Raw genomic sequence first — 20,609 nt, forward strand, 5'->3', positions numbered from 1 at the left:
ACTGAGTCACCTTGACAATGATCAGGATCCCCTCAAAAATTTCAAGAATCCATTTTTAAACTGTACTGTCTCTAGTACTTTATTTTAACTGGGTCAGCAGAGGCAGTGCCATGGCACTAAGATGGGGCACATTTCCAATAATACCTTACAATACCTGTGAGACCTTAACTCAGACCTTATTTTTGTTTGTACTATACCTTAGAAACCTCTAATGTCACTGTCCACTTCCTTCTCCCTAAGTTCTTATATGACAGTCATAATTATGGCACCCAATTGCCTGGTGTCCTGAATGTGCCACTTGAGCTATGCTGACTCATTATCTCTTGTTTTCACGATTACCACGCATGCCAGTTTTTGATGGATCTATCACACACAGACATACACACATGGACACAGAAAGGAGAAGTCAGGTAAGTTTAGGTCCCAATTGTAGAGTTGTTGAAAAGTGGGTATGTCAGTTATACAAATACTAAGACTGATGTACATTTGAGTGACCATTTTCCAAGTTGGATTTCTAAAGTTTGGCATCTAAATTCATATTTGGGCACTTAAATAAGCAGCTTCATTGTCAGAGATGCAGAGCAGCCAAAACTCTCATTTCCCCAGCATTGCTGTGAACTCTAGGACATCAACATTGGGCTGATGTATGAAGATCCAAAAAGGGAGGCTAATTAGAAATAGAGAGTGACTAGAAAAGTGACTAGACAAGAAATCTACTATACACACTTCTATTCCCTACAACAAAGAAAAGACAATAAACTTTCTAACCTGCTCCATACCACTGGCTACAACAGCAACTACCTCAATCCACCGGATAATATTGTTAACCTCTCCAGCTACAAACTCAATCCATCAGAAGAGTCTGTCTTGTCCCGGGGTCTCTCTTTCTGCCCCACGTCCCCCACAAATTGGATTCAATTTTGTGGTGACCTTGAGGCTTTTTTTCGCCGCCTCCACCTCCGAGAATATTTCCAAACCACCAATGAACATCAATCTGACCTACTAGATCCCCCCAATCAACACTAAAGGAAAAATAATTCTATATGGACTCCCCCTGATGGTCAGAATTACAATCTGGATTTCTATATACAAAGGTTCTGCAACAACGCACAGATTGACATTATTTGCAAACAACAACAAGCGACACACAATCTCAGCCGCGCTGAACACCATGCCATCCAGAGTCTCAAAAACAACCTGGACATTATAATCAAACCAGCTGACAAAGGGGGTGCTGTGGTCATTATGAATAAGGCCGACTATAACAAGGAGGCAACCAGACAACTCTCGAACACCACATTTTACAAACTTCTCTCCTCTGATCCTACCTCGGAATACCAAAAGAAACTACACTGTCTCCTTAAAAGCCTCCCCACAGCTACTCAGGAACAAATCCACACAGAAACACCTTCTGACCCCCGACCAGGATTGTGCTATCTGCTTCCCAAGATCCATAAACCTGGACACCCCGGACGTCCCATCATCTCTGGTATTGGCACGCTCACTACTGGTCTATCCAGCTATGTAGACTCTCTTCTCAAACCCTTCGCAACCAACACCCCCAGCTATCTCCAAGACACTACTGACTTCCTAAGGAAACTACAAAACATCGATAACCTCCCCAATAACACCATCCTTGCCACCATGGATGTAGAAGCTCTATACACCAACATCCCACATGAAGATGGATTATAAGCAATTAGAAACACTATCCCAGAGGACACCACTGCCAACCTGATAGCAGAACTATGTAACTTTGTTCTCACCCACAATTATTTCCAGTTTGAGAACAACTTATACCTCCAGATCAGCGGCACAGCCATGGGTAAACGCATGGCCTCACCGTATGCTAACATCTTTATGGCTGACCTAGAATAACGTTTCCTCAACTCCTGTCCCCTTTTACTCCTTCTCTACTTACGCTACATCGATGACATCTTTATGATCTGGACACATGGCCAAGAAACACTGGAGATATTCCACAGAAATTTCAACAACTGACACCCCACCATCAACCTCAGCCTGGACCATTCTACACGAGAGGTCCACTTCCTGGACACCACAGTACAAATCAACAATGGAAAATTAGACACCACTCTCTACAGAAAACCCACTGACTCATACAGTTACCTACATGCTTCCAGCTCCCATCCAGAACATTCCATACGATCCATCGTCTATAGCCAAGCCCTTCGATACAACCACATTTGCTCTAATCCCACTGACAGAGACCAGAAGCTTCAGGATCTCTACCAAGCATTTATAAATCTCAACTACCCACCCGGAGAAATAAAAAAGCAAATTGAAAGAGCCAGACGAATATCTAGAAACCATCTACTTCAAGACAGACCCAAGAAAACCAACCATAGAACACCACTTGTCATCACCTACAACCCCCAACTTAAACCTGTCCAACACATTATCAATAAACTACAGCCTATACTGGAACAGGATACCATACTCCAAGAGGCTCTGGGAGACAGACCCATAGTCTCCTATAGACAATCACCTAACCTCAAGATGATTCTTACCAACAACCACAGGACATACCACACTAATACCAACCCTGGTACCTTCCCTTGCAACAAACCCCGTTGCCAGCTTTGTCCACATATTCATTCTGCTGATACCATTATTGGACCTAACCAAGTGAGTTATAAGACCAAGAACACATATTCCTGCGCATCCAGAAATATAATTTATGCTATCATGTGCCGAAAGTGTCCGTCTGCTATGTACATTAGACAAACGTCTCAGACACTTCGCCGAAGGATCAATGCCCACAAAACAGATATCAGACAGGATCACAAAGACAAAACAATTTCTTGCCATTTCAACCAGAAAGGACACTGTCTCAACGACATAACTACCTGCATTCTACTACAAAGACCTTTTACATCTGCACTTGAAAGGGAATCCTCTGAACTGGCATTCATGTTAAAATTCGACACTCTCCGGGGGGGGGGGGATTGAACAAAGACCCCAACTACCTTACCCATTACAAAGATAGCTTCCCCAATTATCACCTCTAATACCAATAGCTCACAGACATCTACCTTTCCCCACCTCTAATATCATTAACTCACAGACACTTACCTTCCTTCCTCCCCCCCCCCCCCCGCATCCCCCTTCTGTTCTGAAATGTGATTTGTCCTTTTCATGTGTTCATTTTTTTTAATTGTATCCTTTGGTATATATGGTTGTGACTATTTTCTTCCACTATTTGATCTGAGGAAGTGGGTCTGGCCCACGAAAGCTCATCATCTAATAAACCATCTTGTTAGTCTTTAAAGTGCTACATAGTCCTGCATTTTGCTTTAGTCTTTCCTTATTGTTGAAACTGAACTTTTGTCTGTCTTTATAACAGAAGCTGATACTATAGTAACAGAGAAATTTTTTTGAGATAGTGTTTTTGTAGCTTTGTCTTGTTAAACTCTCAGATTTACTTCAGGGTTTCAATGAAATCCTGATGAGACAATGTGGTTCCATGGAACGAAGATTGTAAGATTAATTTTTCTTGGTAATGGCTGCTGACATCCCCAACTCTTAAAGCCAAATGTAAGCAGAGCTGGTGGGTATTTTGATACCTTCAAAGATAAAAGGCTGAGCCAACATGAAGAAAAAATCTTGTGTGTGCACTGTGAAGTTCAGTCTTGAAAGTGCTATGAACAAGAGAAGTGGGAACTGATCAAAGCTTTGGTCTTAGTCCCCTGGTGAGTAGACAGTAATAGTATCATGCTGTTTTGATGATGCTCCAAAGGACACAGTAAGGTCTAATGGAAAGGGCTTTGCATTTTTTATTGATTTTGATTTTTTCCACTGGATATGAAATTAACAGTTAGAGCCATTAGCCAATTGCAAGTCATATCCATCTTTAAATATTTTATTGCCTTTAATCTTTTTTTAGTCCTGGAACTCCTGTAAAACTGTTCAGTATACAGAGCTGTTAAAAATTAACTGTGTTATCAGTGACTGGAAAGCCTCTACTTTGTCATGTAATAGTATTGACATGAAACATTTTGATTTTAAGGCGTGGATATACATTTGTACTATTAGTTAATGATGGGAGTGAGTTTTGTGATCTTAATCTCATCCCTACCGTATTAGGAGTCTCAACAAAGGAGTGCTCCAGGGCTTCCAAAGTATTCAGACCCTCAGGCTAAAGATGTAAGCCATCAAGTGCTTGGGTAATACTGAAAAGGATTGGAATAGCAGTAGCTGTGTCAGACCAGGCTGTGGGAAATATCAAAGAGCAGAGTTCAGGAGAAGCTAGGACTAAAGCTGCTGTAACTCCTGTAAGTGAAGACCGAAGTGCACCAGCAGAACTGGCTTAGAGATGTGAAATACAAGAATGGGGAGGCAGCTGCAGTTGAAGACTGAATTATTTCAGAAAGAGATTACACTGAATTTCACGTGTCTGATAGCTAGAGTGGGAGATTTCATGGCTGAGAAAATGGTCTGATACTCAGGAGAACTGGAGTCAGTTACCAGTTCTACTGCAATTTGCTGCATTATTTTAGCAAGTTGTGGGGGGCCAGATTTTCAAAGGTGTTGAGACACCTTAAGGTGCAGATAAGTGCCTCGTGGGATTTTCAAAAGGACCTACCTACGCAGTTTCAGTTTCTGCTTCTCATCCAAGTCAATGGCAATTTAGGTGCCTAACTTGGTCAAGCACTTTTGAAAATCTCACTTAGTGATTATCTGCAATGCTGATGCGTAAATACCACTGAAAATCCATCCCTTAGGCTCTCTCTGCTTCAATTTTCTCTTTGTAAATGGGAAATTGTGATCATTCTTTTCTCCTTTCCCTTTATCTCTCTTGTCAACTTCAGTTGCGAACTCTTCAGGGAAAGGTCTGTCTCTTCCTATGTATTTGTGCAGTGCCTAGCACAAGAGAGTACTGATTTGTGTTGGACCTTCCCAGGAATTCTTGCAATGAAAAAATTATAATTTCTACCAGGTACAAACTATATTGCATCCTGGTCTCCAACGTATCATCAACCTATCACCTATTCACCTATTAGCAATTACTAAAATAAATGATCAATCCTGACAGGGGATTCCAGGTCTGGAATCTGATTGGCAGAATGCTGTGCATCCTGATTGGTTCACAGCTTCTATATAACCCCAGAACAGGAAGTTGTTTATGTAACTGGGATCTCCCTGATTTGGACTGCTTCCTATGGAATACCTGCCGCTGCTCTACTGATAACCTGATCCCACTTGACTTGATTTTTTTCCCTCTGGTTTGCTTTGGTATCTGTCTCAGCCTGATTCCAGAGTCCTGTTCTAACCACTATGTCAGTCTTTCCAAGCCCAAGTTGTGACACAACTACAGCGGGTCAAACTTGGATCTCAGTGCTAAAATGAATGAAGTTAAACTTACCTCTAGTATAACAAGCTCCTTTCCATTCTAGACAATGTAAAACACTAAGTTTTCAATCAACATTATTCTGAGTTATTGAGATAACTCCTACACAGCAACTGAAATGAGAGCAAACAGGATAAAATAGCCAGAAAAGCCCCTAGGATATAATGTTCAGAATGAGGATGTAATAAGCTGCATGTGTTCATGACTGACTTAGATTCAAGACCTTAACTGTATTGTAGTTCTCCTGAGTAATGTAAACAATAGACTGCATTATTACTTTTAATAGAGCCTATGTTTAATGGTATTAAGCACAATTATATTGTAGTTCTGCTTGAGCAATGCAGACAATGGAATTCGTTATTACATTTAACAGAAAATGTATTTAATTTTCTAGTAAGTAATCTCATTGAAATTGAAATGGGGTACTAAAGTATCTTCCAAAACAAATTACCTATGGCTGTAGTATTTTTGCAAAATAGCACTGTACATATTCAATTACATTAATTTGCTTTTAAGCAAAACTGTAGAGGAAAGTGATTTGGTTTTAATTTTATAAGGAATTGTTTCAAATTTGGGCTAAACATTCTGAGCTTTTTCTTGTTCAAAAACAGTAACATACAAGAGAGACAGAGAGAGAGAGACATGAGTGTATATAAAACAATACTTTAAACTTACATTATATTTTCATAGAGCTCCAAGCACTTAAAAAGTAAGGAAAGCATAAATAATTAATATAATCATTTTATAAACTGGGAAATTGAGGCTCAGAGGGTACATCTGGATGCTCTCCTTCGAAAAAGCCCTGTTTGTGGTCAAGAACACCTTTTTTCTAAAGAGCTCTTTCGAAAAAAGGCATTCTTCCTCGTAAAATCGGGTTTACTGCTGTGGAAAAACCGCTGCGTTCTTTGAAAGAATGCGATAGCAGACTAGATGCAGGTGAAGTTTTTTTTAAAAAAGGACACTTTTTTTGAAAAAACCCTGTAGTCTAGACATAGCCAGAGAGATTAATGGCATAATCCTGAGAGATTCAGACTTCTAGTAACTACTGTTCACTTGAATGGATGTCACACCCAGAACATGATCTGACCTAGTGGTGAAAGCAGGTGTCCAGCCAGGTCAGATATCAGGAGATCAGAGTCTGAGACAGGGAAGAGGGGAAACTATGAGTAAGGTGTCAAGAGTCCAGCTGGAAAAAGCTACCATGAAATAAGGAGCAGGTGTTGCAGGGGTAGCACTCTAAACAGGCAGAGCCCAACTGCATGGACAACTTCCTGTTCCTGTGCTTGGATTAAATAGAGTCTGAGGACCTGTCTGGACTCTCGAGGTTCCACACATCAGAACCGAGGACTGGAGTCCTCTGTTGGAGTTCCACTGCTATTCTTGCAGATGCTAGAAGATGGATGGCAGATTGGGACTGTTTAGGTCATGAGAGCCCTTTGGTCCAACATTCAGAATGGGAGATGCGCTCCTTATATTAGGCCATATTGTGATTTTTATAAACTCACACAGTGATTCCAGAAGCCAGTCTGAAAATAGAATCTAGGAATTCTCAGGATCAGTGCTGGGCTTTTACAGCTTGCAGGAGGATACATTTTCATTGTGTTTCTTCAAGATGAATGGATTCCAAGGCCAGAAGGAATCACCATCATCTATTCTGACCTGGCTAACACAAGCTGTAGAACTCCTTTCAAATAGTTTCTCCAGCATAACTTCAGAAGGGGGGGGGGGAGGAGGGAGGGGACATTTTTTGTAAAAATCTGTCAGTGATGGAGACTTCACCACGACCCTTGGTTAATTGATCCAATGGCTAATTACCCTCACTATTAAAATTTGATACCATATTTTCAGTCTGAATTTGTCTAGTTTCAACTTCCAGTTATTGGATTGTGATTAAGTCATCCCTTAACCTTCTTTTCTGTTAAGCTAAACAGAGTGAGCTCCTTTAAGTCTATTACTTTGAGATAGGTTAACTAATTCTTTACTTGCTTTTGGTGGTCTTCTCTGAATCTCCTCCAATGTATCCACATCCTTCATGTGGCTCTTTATGGGCACCACATTTGAACACAGTATTCCAGCTACAGTTCCAACAGGGCCAAATACAGAGATAAAATAACCTCAATTCCTATTTTAGATTTCCCAGTTGATGCATCCAAGGATCATGTTAAGCCTATTGTCAGAATGTCAGCTGATTAGCCACCATGACCCCCTTACATCTTTTTTTTTCAGAGTCACTGCTTCCCAGGATAAAGTTCCCCATCCTGTAAATACTACCTACAATATTTGTTCCTATGTGAAGGGCTGTGTCTACACTGGCAAGTTATTCCAGAAAATCAGCCTCTTTTCTGGAAAAACCTGCCAGCTGTCTACACTGGCCGCTTGAATTTCCACAAAAGCATTGACGATCTAATGTAAAATCATCAATGCTTTTCCGGAAAAACTATGCTGCTCCCGTTCGGGCAAAAGTCTTTTTCCGGAAAACTGTTTCGGAAAAGGGCCAGTGTAGACAGCACAGTAGTGTTTTCCGCAAAAAAGCCCCGATCGCGAAAATGACGATCGGGGCTTTTTTGCAGAAAAGCGCATGTAGATTGGCCACGGACGCTTTTCCAGAAAAAGTGCTTTTCCGGAAAAGAATCCTGCCAATCTAGACGTGCTTTTCCGAAAATGCTTTTAACGGAAACCTTTTCCGTTAAAAGCATTTCCGGAAAATCATGCCAGTGTAGACGTAGTCTATGTGTTTATACTTAAGGGCTAAGTCTAGACTGGCATGATTTTCTGCAAATGCTTTTTTGCGGAAAACAAATCTGAGCTGTCTACACTGGCCCTTTTGTGCAAAAGTTTTGCGCAAAAGGACTTTTGCCCGAACGGGAGCAGCATAGTATTTCCGCGAGAACACTGACAATCTTACATGAGATCGTCAGTGCTTTTGCGGAAATTCAAGTGGCCAGTGTAGACAGCTGGCAAGTTTTTCCGGAAAAGCGGCTGATTTTTTGGAAAAACTGGCCAGTCTAAACACAGCCTACCTGTAATAAAATACATATTCTTTGTTTGCATCCAGTTTACCAAACAATCTAGGTCACTATGAATCAATTACCATTGTGCCATCTGCCAACTTTTCAGTGATTATTTTGTATTTTCTTCCAATGATAAAAATATTACATAGCATAGGGCCAATATACGATCTCTGCAGGACCCCACTAGAAACACCCATTTGATGATGTTTCCCTGTTTGCCAGGTTTTAATCCATTTAATATGTGCTATATAAATTTATATCATTCTAGTTTTTTACTCAAAATGTCATGTGGCACCAAGTCAAGTGCCCTCCAGAGCTCTATTAAATAATTATTATTACCTTTATCAGCCAAATATGCATGGTTATTCTTCCACAGCCTGTATAGAAAAGAGGGTTTGTTACTTATTACTTATGTAACCCTTCTGCCAGGTAGGCCTGGCAGTAACCAGGGCTGGGTTCAATATCTTGGGGTCTATCTCACACAGAACCAGCTCGAGCCCCCACCCAGTAATCTGGGAAATTCACACACCCCTGGGTGCCTCTGAGAGGCAATGCTTCCCCACTCGCAATCACTGAGTCTGAATGTAGGAAAGAAACATTTAATGAAACAGAGAGAGAAGTCATACGGCATTAACTTGGGGGAAACACCACTAACAAAGTTCATAACCCAAACATGAGCCAAGCCCCTCCCCCCCAGCCAAGAATCGTCCAAAGAGTCCGAAACCCCAAAAGTCTCTGTCCCTGGTCCATGCCACTCAGAGTCCCAAAGTTCACCCACAGGGTTTCACCTACCAACCTGGGTAGAAATGGGGGTGGGGGGAAAGATAGGGGGCACCTTACAACACTCCGCCATGCTCCACCCACTGTCTCGTCCCATGCCAGTGGATGCTCCTCTGGTCGCCTGCCTCCGCTCCACGCCATGCCGCTGGTCACCGCTCCTCTCCTGCCACCGCTTCATGCCACGCCGCCTGCCGCCGCTACTACTGGCCACATTACACCACCAGCCAGTGATTCCCATCAGCCACTCTGCTGGTCGCTGCCGCTTCACTGGCAGCAATGGGTCCGGCTCTCAGCCAAACCAGTGATTTCAGCTCTCAGTGATTTCAACTCTTTAGCTACCAGCTGGACTGGCAAAGGAATCCAGCTTCCACTAGACTAGCAAAAGAAAAGACTCCTCAGGGAGTCTGCTTCAGGTCTGTCCTTAAAACAAAGGGGGGGGGAAGGGCAGGTTGGGCCAGTCTTACAGCTCACACCTGGCAGGTGTGAAGCAGGCTGACTCAAGCCCTTTAACCCTCCCCTCCCCCAGCTCTGTTCACTCAACTCTGGAAGAGGGGAGGCTGTTCCTCCGAGACCTCTTACCATGATGGTGGTGTCTCTCCTGCAAGCTCTGGTGGCATGTTTTACAGTTCCCACATTTAGGGGTAGCATGATTAGTGACACCCCCCCACACACACAATAGTCCCAAATTATTTACAATTCTCAACATTCCATTCCAACACTGATCCTCCATCAGCCCTGGCTGAATGGGATTTATATAGCCACACCTCGTATTCTCTCCTGAGCTGTATTTACATATCAACAGTTAACAGTTAATTACCTTGCAGAGCTAAACAATTGTAGCAGGCACACCCACCCCTCCTTTTAGCTGGCTGATAACAAGCAGCAGTTCAGCTCCTGCTTACACTTACATATAATTTTTCCCAGTTTTTTAATCATCCAATCAGGAAGCAGAAACAATCACATGATGATGGTGGCTACCCACACAACCAAATAGCAAATGCTCAAAGCAAACATTTTGCAAATGATCTGTAGGCTGAAAATTGTTTTCTCTCTGGGAGTAGTGGAGGCATTCCAAATGAATCAAGATTGGTTTGTGAATGATTTGCTAATCAGAAAGAGGACTGAATTCATAATGAATGTTATAGAGAGAGGTAGAGATAGACGAGACTTGAGTGCTAGACTCCAAAGAGCCAGTATACTATAATCATTTTTATTCTTAAGGAGTAGTTAAAGTCAATGAATGGTTCAAAGGCAAACTGAACTGTAATAATTGTCGCACTACATATGCTTTTTGGCAATGTGGTGTAGTGGTTAGAGCCCAAGGCTGGCAGCTGAGATCCTGAAGGGGACATGAGAGAAATCACTGGACTACTTGATGGCTTATTTTCTCTCTCCATAAAATGGACAGTAATAATTAAATCTCTGAGAAAATGTGTATTCAAAGACTTTTTAAACAAAAATGGCGCTTTTTCAGAATAGAATATTTTACACATAATGTTCTCGTTTGAAAGTTTCAGTATGAAATGAAACCCAAACATGTCAGTTCTAAGGTGGACTTTTACTTATTTTTCTCCTTTTCTTTCCCTTCTTACTATTTTTGGTACTACAAAAGGGAGAGGATGGCGGAGGCAGGACCATTGAAAGGGGAGGGCAAATGGGGCAGTTGTTTTGGGGCCTGTCAATTTTAAGGAATCCGAGGCTCCTGGCATAATGTACTGCCCTGGTCCCCTTTGTATCAGCACCAGACCACCACAGCGGACACTACACAGTGCTCTGAGGCCTGGAGGGGGGCCCTGGTGCTGTGGTCTTGGCAGCGCTAAAGGCTGGCTGCCCCAGCCCCAGCCCTTCTGCCTTAGGCTCCACACCTTCTGAAGTGCTGAGTGGGCCCCATACACACCTTGGCTCTGGCCCATGGTGTCTGTCAGTCCTGCTGGGCAAGGAGAAGGGGAAATCAGTGGATTTTCAATTATTTCCTCCCCCAAAAATTCAGGGAGGAATAGAAATATGGGTGAGGTAGTGTCTTTGATTGGACCTACCTCTATTGGTGAAAAAGACAAGCTTTCACAGACCTCTTCTTTGTGTCTATCACCAACAGAAGTTGGTCTTCTCAAATCTATTATCTCATCCACCTTATCTGTTTAGTATCCTGAGCCCAACACTGCTACAACAATATTGCAAACAACAATGGGGTGGGGGGAATACAAATATTTAAAATTCTTAAGAATCTTGAAACAACTCTAGTAATGAGAGCCAGATCAGACGGGTTTGTTGAGAATGAGTAAAGGTATATGAAGTATTTGAGATGCTTGCATCAAAGGTAAAGTTGGTGGGCAAAGTACTATTATTTTGTAGAGTGCCTGGCCTAATGAAATCCTGATATAAGACCGGGTTCACTTAGGAACCCGGTCTTACATCAGGATTTCATTAGGCCAGGCACTCTACAAAATTAAAACAAAAAGACAGTTCCTGTTCTACAAAGGCTTCCTTTTAGTATTTTATTTTGACACGGGAAAAAATAATCTATCTTGCAAATACAGCTATTGTGACTTCTACATTCAATGTTCCATCTAATTTTTTCTATCTATGGGCAGAATTAATTTTGTTATGTGCACCAAGACATGTGCAGATGTGCATCACCAGTTGAAACACATGTTGCCAGATGTGGGCACTTTGGGTGCTCAGCTAATCAGCAGGGCAGCATTTGAATCTCTCTTGGGTGGCCACCCAAGGTCTCTGCTGCAGAGAACATTAGCTACATCCCAGTTTTCTAAGTCAACAAATGCTAATTATTACTGATGAATAGGACACTAAGTTCATACTGAAGTTTTTCTCTTCTCTTACAGATATAGTGAGTCTGCTGTGTTGGGGGGTTGATTTTTAGGGGTCTTTTTGTAGTGGAGATTTTTTTTCATTACCTTTTATGTCTTTGTTTTGTTCTGCAGTATTTTTCATCTTGCATAGTAATTCCCAGTATGTCAACCAGTAGCAGATTTATGGCTAGAAAGAAGTGTGTTTCAAACCCAATCTTAAACAATGTATTCTAATTTTTAAAAAATCCTAAAAGAGTCATATTCCTGCCAGCCCTGGTCTATTTGCAAATCCCAACAAATACTCCCTGAAGCAGCAAATTGCTTTGAATGGGATTGTATTTTTTAACCTATTTCTTGTATTTATTTTAAGACACAAGGGGAAACATTACATATGTTTCAATCCTTGTCTTTAAGATAGGGGAAAGTTTTCTTTTGCCCCATTTTAAAATCCAGAGATCATACCTTGACACCATGGTAGTCAATGGGATTTTTGTTATGGATTTCAGCAGGGCCTGGATTTCATCCCCAATGCTCAGGTACTACATCATAGGCATCAATATAGGAAATTATACTGACATTAAGTATTTTTCCAGCAGAGAAATGAAATAATAATGTGCTGGCTAGTGCAGTCTAAATGATCTTGGGGTAGGACCGTGGTATCAGACGTGAGGTTTGAACTAGAAAAACCCAGGTTATGTCTACACTATCACCCTAGTTCGAACTAGGGTGGTAATGTAGGCAACCGGAGTTGCAAATGAAGCCCAGGATTTGAATTTCCTGGGCTTCATTTGCATCTTGCCGGGAGCCGCCATTTTTAAATGTCCGCTAGTGCGGACTCCGTGCCGTGCGGCTACACTACTCTGGTTGCCTACATTACCACCCTAGTTCGAACTAGGGTGGTAGTGTAGACATACCCCCAGAGAGTCCATCACAACTTTGTCTAACATGGGTATATATGGAACCCAATATACTCAGCAGTACACTGGACCAAGTTCAATGACAAGAACTAAATGTTTTGGCAGTGTTCGTATTGTAGCTCCTTCATCACCATCTCTCCCACATATGCCTGTGGTTCATTGTTGAAAACATTCATTGATGTACAATTCAACTATGATGAATTTGATCAATGATTTTTGTTGTTGTTGTTCTTTTCTCCAGAGGATACAGATCAACAATGAGCAATTATGATACTGTCTGGATGGTCCTGGTGCCAAATCACCTTTGCCCTCCTCATGCATAAAAGGAAAAGAGGGAGTTTCTTCTTCTCATATCTCCAAGTTTTCCTCTGGTTTATTATCTAGGCAGTTGAGCTTCCTAGTTTGCACTTTTGCTCCTTCCCCACCTTCATTCCTTGGTTATGCATTGTACTCTACTGCTGTTTTCTTAACTTCCCCCTCCCACCTTGTTCTATAGACAGTGTTGAGAGCAGGCATTAAAATCCAACCGATTCTCCCAGTGAAGAAAAGCATAGAGCAAGCTGCAGCTGCAGGCAGGTCCCAGAAGGGCAGAGAGATAGAAAACAAAGTGCCGGATGACTGGCAGTAGCAAGATAAATTCTACAGTGAAAGTGATGAATTCTGTGGTATCTTAAAGTCTATAGCCACCCAGCCATAGTGCCCATGGGGTCCTGAGTAATATTTATAATTGAAGTTAATAGTAATAAGTAACATTCAGCATGTATTTGTGAAGAAGAAATCATGTCAAAGCAGCCTAATATCCTTCATGGTTACACAGCAGGGTAACAAGCCTTTCTGGATGAGGGAAAGCAGCAGATGTGATATATCTCAATTATAGTAAGGCTTTTGATAATGTTTCACATGGCCTTCTCATAAACTAGGGAAATATAGTTTTGATAAATTTGCTCATAAATTAGCGAAATAGTGTCTATCACAAGAGAAGCAGTTTGTTCTGGCGTGCTTGGCCAGAATTTTCCCCTCTCTACACACTTGCTATTTCTGCTGGTGTTGCATTTAGTGATGCAGCTGTATTCACATACAGTAGTTTGCTCCTCAATCACTGAGGCACTGTTAAAAATTCTACCGTGTTATGAACTTCTCCTCCCTCACAAGCTGGGTTATTAGTGGATGAAACTGTGCTTGGGTCCTGCATTGGCCATAGCTCACTGAATTAAGGATTAGAGACAGAAGAATTATATAGGGAGGATAAGATGGCTATAACTAAGGGTACATCTAGACCGTGGGGGGTTTTCAGGACACCGGAGGTATCCTGAAAAAACTCTGCTGCGTCCAGGGAACACATTTGCTCTTCCACTTTTTTTTTTTTTTTTTTTGCAGAAGAACATTTGTGCTCTTTTGGAAGCCCTGTCTTCCTTGTTCCACGAGGAAGAAGGGATCTTCTGAAAGAGGGTTTTTTTCTGAAATTTGGCCCAGTATAGATGGATCAAATTTGGGAAAAGCCTCTTCCAAAAAAAAAAGCAGAAAAAAGTGTAGTTTAGACATAGCCTAAGTGTAAGAGGTGAAACTGAAAAAGGGAAAACTTAGCCTGATAATAAATAACTACAACTATAAATATATTTATATAGATTTCCTTGCAGTATATGAATGTATAGAACTGTCTCCCAAAAGAAGAAGTGGAAATGCCATTATTTGAATTTATTTAAAACAAAATGGGATGAAGTACTAGAGATTGTGTTGCATGGAACTGAGCTTCACTGATAGATTAAACCTAATAAGACTTTTCCATCTTCACCTTCAGTTTTTTGAAGAAAAATGATGCAATAATCTGCTCTCTAAATCAGCTGTTACAGAACCTTGTGCCTACATCTAGAGACTTACCCACTTATGCTGCATAACACTTCTCATACAAACTTTATTTCAGGGTTATGGAATATAATGTGCTATATAATGAGACAACCCCAGTTCCCTGATTTCTCTTATTCCACTTCTAGACAGAGAAAAAAACTTTGGAGGTATTTAAAGAAAAGGGTTTTTAAAGACTTTAGTTGCTAGTGAGATGCTCATTAGTTTTGTGAATCCCCGATTATCGTCATGCTGTCTCCTTCCACTGGAGCATTAGAACCTATACTACTTGTCTGACTCCTCTTTTGTTCCATCTGTTTCAGAAAAGAATGAAAATTAGTAATTTCAAGATAATTTTATAGCTGATATGATTCTGCAGACCTTTCCTATTTTATTCTGGAATGATCAAATTTAGCTTGACATGATGTGCAATCCAGGGCAGAAGCTGCTGTGGCTCTAATAATGCATATGTCTTTATTTCTCATTAGCATAATTAAGGGTTGGCAGAGGTTTCACTAGCCACCAGTTCTTTAGTGTGTGATGTGCTACCTGTTCTCAAGTGTAATTGTATTTAGTAATAAGACTTAGTGAGTAACTGTCAGGCACATTTCACCATTAGCACCCATATGCCACACACCAGTGTGACTGTCCAGTATTGTGTCCATAAAGCAGACTGTCTAGATGTATGAAAACCTACACACAGAGCAAAATGCCTGAGAATCATGGAATCATAGGGTTGGAAGGGACTTCAAGATGTCATCAAGTCCAACCCTCTGCTCTGTGGCATGACCAAGTAAAGCTAGACTATCCCTTAACAGGTTTTCGTCCAACTTGTTTTTTTAAAAACTTCCAGTGATGGGGATTCCACAACCTCCACTGGGAACATAGCTCAAAGATTTACTACCTTTCTAGTTAGGAAGTTTTCCTCTGACCTAAATCTCCTTGCTGCAGATTAAGCACCTTGCTTCTTTTCTTACCTTCAGTGGACATGGAGAACAATTGATCATCATTGTGACGGGGCAGGGGTGCCCCACACTGAGACCACCCACCCGACTGCGTACACAGCGGTTTTCGAGGGTCAGGCCGGGAGCTCCGAGCGGGGCGCGCCGTGCCGCGAACAGCCACCCATGCGGTCCCTGCATACCCCGCCAACCGCTGCGTCAGCTGTTCGGCGGCGGCGGCCTTCCGGCTAGAAACGCCGGGGGATCTCAGGGAGGCGGCCAGGCGGATGACACCATCGTGCTACTCCGGCCGCCGGCGGGAGACGTCACCACGCCACGCCGGGTGGGGCCGCGGCGGCGGGGCAGAACCGGGGGATTTAAATGCCACCGGCAGGGAGGGAGGAGGAGGAAGCAGGCCGCGAATGGCCTCCCTCCCCAGGGCCGTTAGGTGAAGGGGCCCGAAACCGAAGGAGTAAGCCTTGCTCAGCAGGGTGAACCGGAGTGGGGAGAGGAAGCAGCCCACGGCGGGCGAAGGGAACCTGCGGGCTGATGAGTTGCGGCTATGGCCCCATCAGCCGGACCGGAAGAAAGTTCTGATGAGTCCTTAGGGCCCTGGGCTGGGGTCCATGAGAGGGGGCGAGCCCGGACCTCCCTCTCCCCACCAGGAGGAAACCGCTTAGCTGACGTCTCGGGGAGACCCGACGAATTAATGACCTAATTAGTTGGGATGCACATAGGCGACCGCGAGGAGGGGTTTGAACTAACGACCCCGTGGGTGATGGGAAGGGGGAGTACCCCGTAACAAAGGGGGAGTACCCCGGTACAATCATCCTCTTTATAATTTCCCTTCACATATTTGAAGACAATTATTAGATCTCCTCTCAATCTTTTTTTCTCAAATCTAAACAGGTTTTTAACCTTTTCTCATAAGTCATGTTTTTTAACCCTTTTATCATTTTTCTTGTTCTCCTCTGGACTCCCTCCAATTAATCTGCATCTTGCCTAAAGTGCGGGGTCCAAAACTGGATGCAGTACTCCAGCTGAGGTTCCCCAGTACCAAGTGGAGCAGGACAATTACCTCCCATGTCTTACCTATTACAAAGGCTTCAGAGGGGTAGCAGAGTTAGTCTCTAACTGGAAAAACTTAAAAACAACAAATAGTACTGTAGCACCTTAAAGACTAACAAAACATGTGGATGGTATCGTGAGCTTTCATGGGAACAACCCACTCCTTCAGATGAATGGAGTTATTAAAGGTTCAGTTTTGAAATAAATAGCAGTTGCAGGGAGAGAAAGGGAAAAAAGAGAAATAGTCAATTACTCTCCATGTTACATGAAGCTGATAGAGAAGTTGCAAATTGTTCTTAAGTGCCCATTGTTTGGTTTTTTATGTCATTAGGATGTGGAATGTAGTGGGCTATCCAGTCAATGTCTTAATTCATACCTTTGTGATGGGAATCAAACGATAAATGAAGTTGAGTTCCAAGGCTTCCCTATGTATTTGGCTTGCGGAATTGGTCTGAAACAATACAGTGACATTGAGATCCATTAGTGCTGTGGTTCTCAACTGGTGGTCCATGGTGACTTTTTCGGTGGTCCACAGGAACATTGTCAAGAGTCCCATGGCGTGAGCAGGTGTCACCGTTAGGCTGTTTTACACCATGTTCACAAGCACGTGGCACATGATCCATAGTGTTACCTAGGATGCAACCACGTTGTGTTGCCAGTAACTTCCATCTGAGGCTCTGAGCGTCAATGTAGATGCCACCATCCTGCTGAGCGGTTGCTGTGTCGTTAATCCTGTGCTACGTGTGCTGGAAGTGATCCATGAAAATTTTTTGATTGGCCTGGTAGTCCATGGACTGAAACAAGTTGAGAACCACTGCATTAGTGAGTGCCTGGGCAAGTTAAAATGTGTCCCAACAAGTTTCTGAATGTTGCCTTTGTGGATATCTGATTTATGTCCATTAATTCTTTCCCATAGAGACTGTCCAGTCTGGCCAATATACATGGCTGTGGGGCATTGCTGCCATTTGATGGCATAGATCACATTAGTGGATATGCAGTTAAATGAGCCTCTGATGTGGTGGCTGATATGGTTAGGTCCTGTGATGATATCGCTGGTATAAATGTGTGGACAGAGAAAAGCATCAGCATCTTGTTCACAGTAATGTCCTTAGAAAGATCCCTTCCATATCTTGAACTAGGATTTTGAATCAACTGTAGCTGAAGCATCTAGAACTATGTGAACCCTCTACATTGGGATTACATAGCATCAGTGAATTTAAAGCAATAGGCTCCGCTTGCAGGTTCTTCCCAGAGGTCCACATGAGCCAAATTATATTCTCAAATACATATGTAAATCCAGAGCAGGTCCACTGAATTCCTTCTACATTTATACCCACTAGAGGGAGGATTTGGTCCTATCGCTCATTGGTCCTATCGCTGGGGTTCACTTCATTACAGCAAAATCCACCTCTTTTGTAATTAAATGAAATTGTGCAACTTTCCTCCTCTCAGTCTGTCCCAACAGAGTCCAGGAAGCTCCTTTCATACTGTAGATTCCCTGGGCAGAAGCACTGCAAACCCATGACATTAAGCCAATCCTGATTTAGGATTACCCCTTAGCATGGTGGCTTCTAGACTCCTCATTGATGATGTAAATGAACCTTTAAGTGACTCCCATTCTTTCTGCTACTGCTTCTGAACTGGGAGCCAGGCAGGCTGTTTCTACATTCAGATCCTTCCTATGGATGCAGATAGGTAGAATTATTATTATGGCACCACAAAGGCTAAAGAAATGGCCAGCCAATGATCCTTGAAGATTGTGAGGAGATTGAGTTGCCAACTCGATTGGACCAGACAGACCAGACACCATTTCCATAAATGGTGTCCAGTCTGATCAAGTTGGCAACCTTTTGAGGAGAAGAAAGGAAGCCAGCCAGCTCCTCCTCAAAGCCATCAGAAGAGCTGAGGTAGCTAGAAGATTGGATTGGGTCTCAGGATAGAAGAAGGATGCTAGTGCAGTGGGGGCAGTGGTGGCAAATGATGCCTGCCTAACTCTGTCATGAGCTTTGCTGAACTTCAGTATATTTAAGGTTCACATTGAAACCTTAAACAAACAAAACAATTTAGGTGCAAAAAAAGTATTCTCTGCACTGGTGACAGCTAAGCACCGTGCCCAGATTGTTTGATCACAGGGCTTTGAGAGCTTTAGTCAATGCTATGCAGACAAGCAGCCACAAAAGATATAATCCATAAGTCAGTCGCTGTTTATTCTTGTATCCAGTTGCAACTTATTAATTTGAACACTTCTGACATGTGAGACAAAATATTTACCCGGACGATAATAAACACTCAGTTCTTCATGATTATGGGTTTAATGTTTTATGTATGTCAACTTGTGTGAGTGTGTGTGTGTGTGCGCGCGTTTGGAGGGTTTTTTTGTAATCGGAGAAATAATGTAACAAGGAATTTAGAACTCATCTTTGCAAGATCAGAGATCTCAGATTAGTTTTTTGAAGTCCTCAAAGCAGGATTACAACAATAAAAGATATTAATCTAAAACCATTGTATCATTATTTATTGTGTTATTGAAATAGGCTAGTAACATCAATCAAGTATACTTCACCATAGAATCCATACACCTAGTGTGGAGAATTTGAGGAGTGGAACAAGTGGGTCTTAATGGTTCCTGCTTAAGGCCGGGTCTACACACAAGGAAAAAGTCAACCTAAAATATGCAGCTTCAGCTACGAGAATAACATATCTGGAGTCAATATACCTTTATGTCAAATTTCTGTGGCATCTCCATGGCAGGAGATCAAAGATACTCCTCACAACTTGGTGACATACCAGAGTCAATAGGGGCACCTTCAGCAGTTGATTTAGTGGGCATTTCCAAGACCCGCTCAATCAAATCTTGGAACATCAATCTCTGAAGCATCAAATTCAGGTTAAGTGAAGACAAACCCTAAATCTGGGGTTACAAACCTAAATACCTTTGTGAATTAAAGTTTAAATTATTTCAGTCCAGTTCCACAGAGCCCAGTTTGTCCTTAATCCTGATACTTTTTCTTCCACAGAAGAATGTGTCCTCATTTCTCCTCTCTCATTTGCTGCAGGGAACATTAGTCACCATATATTCTCCCAGAATCCAGTGCACCAAATGTAACTTTGCCTTAGGCAGGGCAGCTGACAGACTTTGCTGAGCCCTGGACAAGGGAGAGGAAGGGGTGGGCTGAAGGGCTAGCCTCACCCAACTAGCCCTTCAGTGCTTCCCAGAGCAACCCATCCCCTCCAGGGCTCTGGTGAATTTAAAGGGCCCAGTGCAGCTGCTCCCATTGTTCTTCCCATTGGCAGGCCGGAACTGAGGTGTTGTGTTCCTTATGTCAGAGGAGTAACTGAGATTCAAAGATGCTTCCTGCATTTGACTTAGCACAAATCGATTTACTTACTGTTAAGAAATCAAGTGGGTGGAAACTTGGTATCAAGAGAGGAGCAGTTTGCAACAAATCCAAAAACCAGTGACCACATCAATCCCAGCAACATGCTGACGTTGGTACCTTAAATTAGTGCCATAGGGAATTCCATGTCTAGGCTGTGTTAAAGCCACCCTAAGCCATACCACTCCTCCCATTTCTAGTAGTTCATCTTTTGGAACACATGCAGTAAAGAGGTTACATACTGATAAAGGCACTAATGGTGTTTCAGGCTGTTTGATCTACAGCTCCATGGGACAGCTACAGAATTCATAAACAATTGCAGGCCAGGGAACAATAATGGAGAGGATAATACTGCAAACATATAGGGTCTAGGCCATTCACTCGTTCATCTTCTGCTAGCTGGAAGAAGGTCTGCAGTAAGTGAAGGATGGTCTGGCTATAATGAAGCTGTCGGCAGCAACAAAAGTTGCCTGTGCATGGCCTACCACTCTA

General features: G+C 42.5%; 1 long non-coding RNA gene across 1 annotated transcript in view; it reads right to left on the reverse strand.

Annotated features, from left to right (window-relative positions):
• The window catches only part of LOC142828999 (uncharacterized), a 42,391-nt gene extending 26,414 nt beyond the window's left edge, over window positions 1-15,977 (reverse strand). The window contains exon 1 of the long non-coding RNA XR_012903211.1: window positions 15,709-15,977. This is a non-coding gene — a long non-coding RNA (uncharacterized LOC142828999). The remainder of the gene's footprint in view (window positions 1-15,708) is intronic.
• Window positions 15,978-20,609: the final 4,632 nt, after the last annotated feature.

The sequence above is a fragment of the Pelodiscus sinensis genome, chromosome 4 (genome assembly GCF_049634645.1).
Source record: "Pelodiscus sinensis isolate JC-2024 chromosome 4, ASM4963464v1, whole genome shotgun sequence".
NCBI lineage: Eukaryota > Metazoa > Chordata > Testudines > Trionychidae > Pelodiscus > Pelodiscus sinensis.